This window comes from Corythoichthys intestinalis, chromosome 19 (genome assembly GCF_030265065.1).
Source record: "Corythoichthys intestinalis isolate RoL2023-P3 chromosome 19, ASM3026506v1, whole genome shotgun sequence".
Taxonomy (NCBI): Eukaryota; Metazoa; Chordata; class Actinopteri; order Syngnathiformes; family Syngnathidae; genus Corythoichthys; species Corythoichthys intestinalis.
This window is the reverse complement of record NC_080413.1, coordinates 9,682,909-9,695,094: the sequence shown is the minus strand read 5'-3', so window position 1 is coordinate 9,695,094 and position 12,186 is coordinate 9,682,909. Positions and strand designations below refer to the sequence as shown.

The 12,186-nt window shown below is 39.9% G+C and overlaps 1 protein-coding gene across 2 annotated transcripts in view; it reads right to left on the bottom strand.

Moving 5' to 3' along the window:
• atad2b (ATPase family AAA domain containing 2B) overlaps positions 1 to 12,186 on the bottom strand; it is a 166,003-nt gene that overhangs the window by 11,759 nt on the left and 142,058 nt on the right. The window lies entirely within an intron of this gene.

The following is a 12,186-nucleotide window of genomic DNA, read 5'->3' as shown; positions in this document are numbered from 1 at the left end:
TCGAAATTGGACTTAACGGATTTTTCGGACTACAAGTCGCACCAACCATAAAATGCCAAACGAAGAGAAAAAAAACATACATATAATAAGTCGCACCGGAGTACAAGTCGCATTTTGGGGGGAAATTTACTTGATAAAATCCAACACATAGAACACATATGTCATCTTGAAAGGCAATTTAATGTAAAAATTAGGGCTGACAAACCATTAAAATTTTTAATTGAGTTAATTACAGCTTAAAAATTAATTAATCGTAATTAATCGCAATTCAAACCATCTATAAAATATGCCATATTTTTCTGTAAATTATTGTTGGGGTGGAAAGATAAGACAAGACTGATATATACATCCAACATACGGTACATAAGTACTGTATTTGTTTATTATAACAAATCAACAAGATGGCATTAACATTATTAACATTCGCTTAAAGCGATGCATGGATAGAAAGACTTGTAGTTCTAAAAAGATAAAAGTACTAGGGCTGTCAAAATTATTGCGTTAACGGGCGGGATTTTTTTTTTTTTTTTTAAATTAATCACGTTAAAATATTTGACGCAATTAACACACATGCCCCGCTCAAACACACTAAAATGACAGTACAGTGTAATGTCCGCTTGTTACTTGTTTTTTGGTGTTTGGCGCCCTCTGCTGGCGTTTGGGTCCAACTGATTTTATGGGTTAGTACCATGAGTGAGCATGGTGTAATTATTCACATCAACAATGGCGAGCTACTAGTTTATTTTTTGATTGAAAATATTACAAATTTTAATAAAACGAAAACATTAAGAGGGGTTTTAATATAACATTTCTCTAACTTGTAAGATGACGGCTGTTTACTAACGCCCGCGAGTATATCATTTCGCATCTAGTTCTCTATACATGTGCTAACGCCTCCGAGTCTGTCATTTCGCATCTAGTTCTATGTACATGTGATGTCTACCGTAGCATCATGTGGGCGTAGTTTGTAGGCTATCGGCTACAGTCTGCTATTATTGGAGCCACTCCCACTCTGCTCTCTCCGTGAGTCTGTGTCTCAGACTTTTCTCGCGTCATTCAACCAAAGTAGTAAAGCATAGTAACGAACTCCTTTACATCCTCAGTAACGGCGTTGCAAAGATAAGTGATTACTCATTACTGAAAAAATAACGCCGTTATACTATAACGGCGTTATTAACAACACTGCAAATGACCAATAAGCATAATTGCTGTGCTAAGCTGTGACTAGCCCTTGTACAAAGGCAGAACGCTTCTACATCCATACATACATACATATACAGGTAGTTCCCTGGGTTAAGATGTACCAGACTTATTTCCTTTTTTTTTTTTTTTTTTTTTTTTTTTTTTGTCTCCAGTCGTTTTTTTGTTTTTTTTTTTTGGAATAATGCTACTTTTGTTTTGTGATGCATGCTTTTATTTTGGTGCAGAAAGCATAGACCTGGTATTACTTCCATACGCGAGTAAGCGAACGTGTACTAACGAAGAATAATCTATTTGTGCACACGAAGAAGATAGCATTTGCTCCCGCGAAGAAGTCGAGCAGCCGAGTGAGAGAGAGGGAAAGACTACAGCTGCAAGCCTGCGCGCACATTTGTTTCTTGTGAAGCATGCACCGAGGCAACACCTTTTGTACTGTTGTAGTCAAATACTTGAGGCAAATATATGTGATTGTTTTTGATGATGTGTGGACGCTTACTGATAAATGCTAATCGTTTGTATGGATTGTTGTTATTGTATCAGCAGCCAGCTATACAATGCAAATTCAAATTGCTGTTATTGAAGATGAAACTGATTTGCTTTCATTTTTATTTTCGTTTCATTCTGCAAGTTTAGCTGTCATGTCATGAGCAGCTGAATACAGTCAGTCATTTTGGAGCTTAGCTCACTGTCTAGCTAGGACTTAGAGCTAACGTCTTAGCGAGGACAGTTAAATTACATGTTTTTGGATAGTTATTTTGAGATTTAGAGGTACTTAAAGGGTTAATTCCGACGTAAGCGGAAATTCCGGTTACGTCGACAGCGTAGGAACGGAACTCGTTTGTAACCCGCGGACTACCTGTAACTTAAAATCAGAAGTATATGGGCAGTTATGAGTATTCTGTGGTAAACAGTAGTGTATTTAGCCCCGATTCATAGCAGCTAACGGTTTGAGCACACTTCAGAGCTTCAGGTAACTTGTTCCAGAGGTGAGGAGCATAGTAACTGAATGCAGCCTCGCCCTGCTGCTTCCATTGGAGTGAATTGTCTAGAAATTGCCTAGAAATTCAGGTGGATCTTGTCTAATCTTACTCATTGTGGAGTGAATTTGATCAAATTAAAATTGTTGTGAATCTTATCACACGGCAATTGGGAGTCATCGTATGTGGTAAGATTTGGTAATGTATGAATAGTATCAAATTGTAATTAGAGCGATTTGTATAAGATCATATTTAGAGAGAATTGTATCTCATGCAGTTGGTGTGAATCGTGTCAGGTTCCTAAATTATTCATATTATCTTGTAATTGATCCTCATGACATATCTCACTAGGTCAAATTCCAACTGCAGTCAATCCTATTTGTCGCTTCTAATTTCTCACATTTGTGTAATATGTCAAACCACTTCCATGCAAACCCCCCAAAATTTTTTTGAACCATTTTCAGATAAAATTGTTGTCCTCGGTCCTTCTACAAGCAGACAAAAGTCCTTGTCCTGGTTAAACAGACTGTCTGGAATATTTGTAAAACAACTTGCACAATCTCCATTTTAAAAAAAAAAACAATTTACCTGAATAATTTGGGTTTTTTGTGTGTTTTTTTACAATTTGGCTCTAAAACAAAGATGCAGCATTGGCATTATCTGAGTCAGAGTGTTTTCACGACCACATAAAATATAAACACAGTCACCAGGTTGGCGGCTCCATTCGACCATAATCCCAGCTCTGTTTATAGCACCAATTAGGCACTTAGCACGTTAGCGTACCCCCACAGCTACCGCACGCACAGCAGTTCCCACACTAGTTGATGTAAGGACACACCTTTTCTTTTCACGGTCATCTATCTGAACGCCCACACGCTTCTGCAATCTTGGGCAGAATAGCACTTCTGAAGGATTATAAAACCAATACAGAAGCTGTAATTTAACCTGAAAAACCTCACAACAGTAAAATGTCATTTTAGTGCAATTTCTAGTGAAAGTGACTTATGTACAGTTTTGTGTTGTTTTTTTACCTGTCCAATCCAACTGCTTTAACACAAGAATAGGAATCTGAGTGTCTTTACGGTCTGAACATTTTTAAAGTGCCTATGAGAGCAAAAATGGTAAATGGTAAATGGTGTTATACTTATATAGCGCTTTTCCACCTTTCAAGGCGCTCAAAGCGCTTTACACTATCTCGCCATTCACCTACTGGTGACACAGCACCAGGAGCAACGTGGGGTTCAGTATCTTGCTCAAGGATACCTAGGCGAGTTCATCAGGGTGAAGAATCGAACCCACAACCTCTGGGTTGGGGGACAACTACTCTACCACTGAGCCACGCCACCCCACAAGCATGTTTATTTCATACTTCACACTGTATTTTATGCTCCTGAATGAAATGGACCGCTTGGATGTGTGTAGAAGCGATCCTTTTATTTTTGCAATTGTTTTAATCCCGCGCCATGAAAATGAGTGACTTCCGGCTCCACGTCTCGGTTTGAGAACGAATGCGAATATGACTTCACCCGTATCAGCATCTCACAATACAGCAATGCTTTATAGCATGCAGATTGACTGTGGATTTTTCGCATCACGCCAGCCAAATGTGCTGCAGAGTTTTGTTACTGCACCAGGGAGAGGCGTGTGAGCCTTTTTGGGTTTCAAAAAGTTCTTGTTCACCCCGAGATTGGCCAAAACAAGTCCGACAACTGTGGACTTACGACGACGTGAGTAAACATCGTGTTTTGTATTATGTCAAATACTGAGATCATGGCACATGTTTTAATACGGAGCGACTTTCATTTTATGGCTGACAATGCTCCTTGTCCACCGAGAATGCCACTCGGCCGACAACCGACGACTTGTCGCACACCCCCCACGGTCCTCTTCGGTTGCCTAGGCTTATGCTCGTGGGGTTCTCCATATCGTCCAGACTTCCAGCCCCCTCTGCCCTCTTCGTGTGCCTGGCAATAGACCACTATCCTCGGGTTGGGCTCAGGCAGCTACACGCTCCTCTGCCGTCGGCCGGTTTGTCCGGCGGTCATTTTCCAGCTGCTTCCCTGCCAAACGAGCTCTCCTGCCCGCAGCAAGGGGACAACGAACTGTAACTTGCTCGCTGCCGGCGGGGTTTCTGTTCCCTAAAGACAATCGACAGACGCGCCGCCGTGTGAAATGATCCGGGTAGTTTTGTGTGAGTTTTCACTTCGAAAGGCGAGAATAAGGCTTGGAAACTGCACTCTGTTCAGGTTAACATGTTGGCTAACTGTCACGCCTCCTGGTTTGTTTACGCTCTCCGAAGCCGGGGCGGGAAAATGACAAAAGCCGGACCAACTCTGGTGGCATAAAATATCATTCGGGAGGTGCAAGAAGTTGACAGTTTTGACCATTCTGGAGTAATTTTGCCATGTCGTACTGAATAAATGTTTTTTTAATAGTTCATATTTCATTTAGCACAAGACATATTTGTCATGACCATACCATTTATTTAGCAATTGGGGAAAAATACTTAAAAAGAATACCCTGTAAAAATATTGGAGTAGACTGGTTGAAACAATGACATTTTGCTGCTCTTTTCGTCGCATTTTCCTCGTTCTAGATAATTCTCCCGTCAATGAGCTAAATTCTAAATCAGATGAAATCGTGATCCTGCCAATGTCATCCTCCAGCTGAGGACGCTAGAGCGCTATAATGACAGGCGGTGGCTAAACAGTATAAAAAGACTAATTTCTCATGATCTGCGCTTTGCCAAATTGTCATATATAGTTGAATTGTCTCAAAATATGATTCCAAAGTGGGGAGAACAAGTATTTGATACACTGCCAATGGGAAAACCCATTGACAGTGTATCAAATACTTGTTCTCCCCACTGTAATTGACCTAATAATGCTATTTATGATTTTTTTTTTTTTTAAACTGTCGCAGGCACTTTAATATTGTGAGAGAATTGATTCATGCTTAAAACACAACCATTACATACTATATGTTGAAGGCTTTTGTTGCTTGCATGAGAACATTATAGCATAGAGTATCATTGTTAAAATAATCTGTTGTAATCTTTTTGAGTGGGCTTTCTCATAGCCTTGACGATTGTAGACGGAGTCAATATGCCCAAATATGGACTGTCATGTTCCTGTTGTTTCTAATATGCCCTGAATGAATACAATACAAAAACTGTGGCTTATCAAACTTCTTCCTGGCCACAGCTGCTGATTCAAGGTTGTAGCTTGGGGTAGTTTTCCCCTATGAGAGATGTTTTTCTGTAACTTGAGATGTTTTAACTAACTTTCGATTTCGTTTCTATGGTGTCAACCCATAAATAGAAGCATGTCCTGTATCTCTCTTTTGTCCACATGCGGAGAGGCACTTTGTGCATTATTCCGTGTCTGTACCCAAGAGCTCTTGTACTAAAACCTTCGAAGAAAATCAATCCATGGTTGTGGTCGTATTTATTTCTCTAATCTAGCTATCGAGGTAACATTTGTCTTGGAGTTCAAACTTGAGCTTCCCTGACAAATATGTCACATAGGAGTTTGATATATTCCCATTGTGGTTGTTCATTACGTTTTATTTGTTAGGAGAAAGCAACAAACAGGAAAGAGTTTAGGGAGGATAGAAAGAAAGAAAGCCAGAAGAGGAAAAGAACAAACAACAAAAAATACATTATTAAACGCCTATGCTACATATGAACATCGTAATCTAATTGTATTTACCCGTGAAATACACTCCATTTGTAAATATCATACATAACACACAGTGGTACTTCTCCTTATGAAATTAATTGGTTTTGGAAGTAGCTGTGTAAACCAAAAAATTCCGTAAGTAGAGACGTGTTTTCCATGGAAATGCCCTAATTTGTTCCACCAGCCCCAAAATTCTGACAAATTTTTGTCAATGCATAAAAATACATCAAAACATGTAACGAATACATTTTACAATTACACTACTGAACAATAAACATAAGAGTTGTGTATTTATTTAAAAAAAAAAAAAAAAAAAGTTAATACACTCACATAAAGCTGACGGAAACTCCCTACGGCTCGAGGGGCGAATGAAGAGGACACTTGAGATACACACATACACATCCAGTAGAGGTCCCTCTTAGCCAATTGGATGCAGGAAAGATGCTAGGCAATAGCCAATGGCTGAGCAGCTCTAAGTATGTTACATTCAGTAAACTCTGCAAGCTGCAAGTAGCAGTCCGTACTGTATTTTTGCCTCTCATATCCTGAAATTTCTTTCGTAACAAGAAGCAATATTTTCCCGTTGAGACGTGTCTTAACTTGAAAATTCCGTTTGCAGAGACATTCATAAGGAGAGGTACCACTGTACTAACAGAGGACTGCTTGAACATTGAAAAAAGTAGTCTTTCTCACAAAACTTAAAAAGTTTATTCTCTTAAATCACCACTTTTTCTCTCATTAAACATCTTAAGTCTTGTAAAATTTGATTTTTTCCCCCTCCTGTGATGATCCCATTATGTTTGTGTTCACACACTCTTGGACAAAAGCCAAAGTTAATTTACTCGCTGAACGTGTGCCAACTGTCTTCTTCATCTTTCTTCGCTCTGGCTACATTTCCACCGCGACCTCCCCAAGGACCACCGATTTCTTTGTGTGGCGGAAAGACGGAAGAAAAAGGAGTTGAGAGGCAACAATCTGGTGCATTGTGTCTCGTTAGCAAAGCAATCCACATAGATAAAAGTCAAAATTGAGGCGCTCCGAGGTATTCTTGCTCGAAAAATTGTTTTCTGCGCCCTGCGGTATGATGACATTTCAACGCTCTCAACAGAAGCTCTCACCCGGCAGCATTCCTTGTTCGCCATTAATCATTCAAATGAGACACATCGAAGCTGGAATAAAAAATATAAGGCGGAGAGAATAACGACGGCGGACATACAATGCAATATGTAGTAGGGGACAAAAAAAATTACACTTCGTTCAACAGTTACGAGTCTTCTACACGGAATTTTCACTGCTGACCATTTGTCCCAGAGAAACCAACTCCAACCAACTTTGATTAGTTTTTCAAGATGCACAGAATATTGTCATATTCTGTAATCTTGTATACAATGGAGAGGTAGTCCCGGAGTTATGAACGAGTTCCGTTCCTACGCTGGCGACGTGACCCGAGTTTCCGCGTTAATCTGAATTAACCCTTTAACTCATATGCTCCCAAAAACGTATAAATACGTTCTATTTTTAATTGTTTCAGTGTCCCAAAAACTTAGTTATATTTATTTTATTATATATATTATATACACTCACCGACCACTTTATTTGGTACACCATGCTAGTAATGGGTTGGACCCCCTTTTGCCTTCAGAACTGCCTCAATTCTTCGTGGCATAGATTCAACAAGGTGCTGGAAGCATTTCTCAGAGAGTTTGGTCTATATTGACATGATGGCATCACACAGTTGGTGCCGATTTGTCGGGTGCACATCCATGATGCGAATCTCCCGTTCCGCCACATCCCAAAGATGCTCTATTGGATTGAGATCTGGTGACGGTGGAGGCCATTTGAGTACAGTGAACTCATTGTCATGTTCAAGAAACCAGTCTGAGATGATTCCAGCATTATCCTGCTGAAAGTAGCCATCAGAAGTTGGGTACATTGTGGTCATAAAGGGATGGACATGGTCAGCAACAATACTCAGGTAGACTGCGGCGTTCCAACGATGCTCAATTGGTACCAAGGGGCCCAAAAAGTGCCAAGAAAATATTCCCCACACCATTACACCACCACCACCAGCCTGAACCGTTGATACAAGGCAGGATGGATCCATGCTTTCATGTTGTTGACGCCAAATTCTGACCCTACTATCCGAATGTCGCAGCATAAATCGAGACTCATCAGACCAGGCAACGTTTTTCCAATCTTCTATTGTCCAATTTCGATGAGCTTGTGAAAATTGTAGCCTCAGTTTCCTGTTCTTAGCTGAAAGGAGTGGCACCCGGCGTGGTCTTCTGCTGCTGTAGCCCATCTGCCTCAAAGTTCGACGTACTGTGCGTTCAAAGATGCTCTTCTGCCTACCTTGGTTGTAACGGGTGGTTATTTGAGTCACTGTTGCCTTTCTATCAGCTCGAACCACTCTGGCCATTCTCCTCTGACCTCTGGCATCAACAAGGCATTTCCGTCCACAGAACTGCCGCTCACTGGATGTTTTTTCTTTTTCTGACCATTCTCTGTAAACCCTAGAGATGGTTGTGCGTGAAAATCCCAGTAGATCAGCATTTTCTGAAATATTCAGACGAGCCCTTCTGGCACCAACAGCCATGCCCCGTTCAAAGTCACTCAGATCACCTTTCTTCCCCATACTGATGCTCGGTTTGAACTGCAGGAGATTGTCTTAAACCGTGTCTACATGCCTAAATGCCATGTTGCAGTTGCTGCCATGTTATTGGCTGACTAGAAATTAAGTGTAAACGAGCAGTTGGACAGGTGTACCTAATAAAGTGGTTGGTGAGTGTATATACAGTGGGGTAAATAAGTATTTAGTCAACCACTAATTGTGCAAGTTCTCCCACTTGAAAATATTAGAGAGGCCTATAATTGTCAACATGGGTAAACCTCAACCATGAGAGACAATGTGAAAAAAAAAAAAAAACAGAAAATCACATTGTTTGATTTTTAAAGAATTTATTTGCAAATCATGGTGGAAAATAACTATTTGGTCAATACCAAAAGTTCATCTCAAGACTTTGTTATGTTCCCTTTGCTGGCAATAACGGAGCCCAAACGTTTTCCGTAACTCTTCACAAGCTTTTCACACACTGCTGCTGGTATTTTGGCCCATTCCTCCATGCAGATCTCCTCTAGAGCAGTGATGTTTTGGGGCTGTCGTTGGGTAACACTGGCTTTCAACTCCCTCCTCACCCCGTGGCGTCAAAATGATAACAAGCGCGGTGAGCAAAAATCCCAGAACCACACCGCGGGACCTAGTGAATGACCTACAGAGAGCTGGGACCACAGTAACAAAGGCTACTAACAGTAACACAATGCGCCTCCAGGGACTCAAATCCTGCACTGCCAGACGTGTCCCCCTGCTGAAGAAAGTACACGTCCAGGCCCGTCGGTGGTTCGCTAGAGAGCATTTGGATGATCCAGAAGAGGACTGGGAGAACGTGTTACGGTCAGATAAAACCAAAAAAGAACTTTTTGGTAGAAACACAGGTTCTCGTGTTTGGAGGAAAATGAATAATGAATTGCACCATACCCACTGTAAATCATGAGGGTGGAAACATCATGCTTTGGGGCTGTTTTTCTGCATAGGGACCAGGACGACTGATCTGTGTAAAGGAAAGAATGAATGGGGCCATGTATCGAGAGATTTTGAGTGAAAATCTCCTTCCATCAGCAAGGGCATTGAAGATGAGACGTGGTTGGGTCTGTCAGCATGACAATGATCCTAAACACACTGCCAGGGCAACAAAGGAGTGGCTTCGTAAGAAGCATTTCAAGGTCCTGGAGTGGCCTACCCAATCTCCAGATCTCAACCCCATAGAAAATCTGTGGAGGGAGTTGAAAGTCCGTGTTGCCCAACGACAGCCCCAAAACATCACTGCTCTAGAGGAGATCTGCATGGAGGGATGGGTCAAAATACCAGCAACAGTGTGTGAAAAGCTTGTGAAGGGTTACAGAAAACGTTTGGGCTCTGTTATTGCCAACAAAGGGTACATAACAAAGTATTGAGATGAACTTTTGGTATTGACTAAATACTTATTTTCCACCATGATTTGCAAATAAATTCTTTAAAAATCAAACAATGTGATTTTCTGTTTTTTTTTTTTCCACATTCTGTCTCTCATGGCTGAGGTTTACCCATGTTGACAATTACAGGCCTCTCTAATATTTTCAAGTGGGAGAACTTGCACAATTAGTGGTTGACTAAATACTTATTTGCCCTGCTGTATATTATATTTATATTAATAAAGTAAAAAATAAGATACTGTGAAGTACAATAAGGCACTGTTTATGCGACAAGAAGTCGAGTATGTTGTAACCCGGGACTACCTGTATCTTGAAATGATTGAATATCGGCTGAATATTATGAGTTTTTAAAAAGCCTTAACAAGGCATGGGGAAAAGGGGATTGACGGTAAAAAGGCTGTCACGCAGCATCTAATTGCTGCCTTGAAGAGTGGGGGGAAAAAATCTAAATGTAATTGTACGCTTACAGCCATGCGAATGCCAATTTGTAGCAAGGACCTGCTTGCGTGTTGTTGTGTACAAAGAGGAGGTAGAAGTGCCCACTGGCTTTTAACAAGAAGCAAGAGTGCGGTCCACTCCATCTGTTGAAAGGTCAGCGCTGCCGGTGGAGAATGGCAAGCCCCGCGGAGGACGCGGCCGGCCGAGCACGCTGACAAATGCGCCGACACACTCCATTTACGGCAGAACAGTGTGCACATGGCGCAGCTCACGTGCAACGGTGAGCAGTGGAGGAGTCGCCCGTATCTATTGAGCATCTATGAGGCTTGGCGTTCTATCTCGGGGTTTTGTTTTTTCATTTTAGCCATAAAGCGATTGACATTTGCGCTCTCGTAACTCAAATTTCAAGAAGTGATAAGGACAAATTCACACTAGAAGCCCGTAGGTACCATTTATTTTACAAAATGACCACTTTAAACCATAGTCGGAGTTTGACTTTTCGGGCAGGGGGGGGCACAACATGTTGATGACCCCGAAACGCAGTGTCAGCAATAAAATTAACTTACATGAATATTTATAATAATAAGTTGACAATGAGCATTCTTGAGGGGAATTCTAAATCAGGCTGCTTAGGCAATACTTTTCACCAAGATCGTCAACCATTGAATATGGTACGCCCATTGGTGTCGTGCCAATGTAGTTACCCCAGTCAAAAATTGTATCCCCTGGGAGGAGCCATATGGAGGTAGATTTGTATTATTCAATCAAAAAAAAGACGCTTCCAAAAAAAAAAAAAAAAAAAAAATTTTTTTTTTAAAAGTTGCTTCAATCAAAATATATATTTTCAATCAAAAAAAGTCGCTTCAATCAAAAAAAAAAAAAAAAAAAGGTGTTTGAGTGCAAAAATAGATTTGAAACTCAAAAAAATGCATGTGAAAGCTATTTTTCTTTGAATTGAACTAACTATTTTGATTGAAGTAATGTTGATTTGTGTTTGGGCCACATTTTGGCTAGGACGTTTTGGTCTTTATTATTCAATCAAAAAATAAGTTGCTTCTAAAAATATGTATTTTCAAAAAGAATAATCATTTCAGTCAAAAAAAGAAAAAAAAACAATTATAGAAAACCTTTTTGAATGCGGAAAAATATTTGAGATTGAATAATTTGCATTTCAACTAGGGCTGTCAAACGATTAAAATTTTTAATCAAGTTAATTACAGCTTAAAAATTAATTAATCGTAATTAATCGCAATCAATCGCAATTTAAACCATCTATAAAATATGCCGTATTTTTCTGTAAATTATTGTTGGAATGGAAAGATAAGACACAAGATGGATATATACATTCAACATACGGTACATAAGGACTGTATTTGTTTATTATAACAATAAATCAACAAGATGGCATTAACATTATTAACATTCTGTTAAAGCGATCCATGGATAGAAAGACTTGTAGTTCTTAAAAGAAAAATGTTAGTACAAGTCATAGAAATTTTATTTTTTAAAACCCCTCTTAATGTTTTCGTTTTAATAAAATTTGTAAAATTCTCAATCAAAAAATAAACTAGTAGCCTGCCATTGTTGATGTCAATAATTACTTACACAATGCTCATGGGTGCTGAAGCCTATAAAATCAGTCGCACCCAAGCGCCAGCAGAGGGCGGCAAAACTCCATAAAACACAACAAGTGAGCGTTTCACTGTACTGTCATTTAAATCTGTCTGAGCGCGGCATCTGCGTTAATTGCATCAAATATTTTAACATGATTAATTAAAAAAAATAATTAACGCTCGTTAACGCGATAATTTTGACAGCCCTAATTTGAACACTTAATTTTTCATTGAAAACGTTTTATTTGA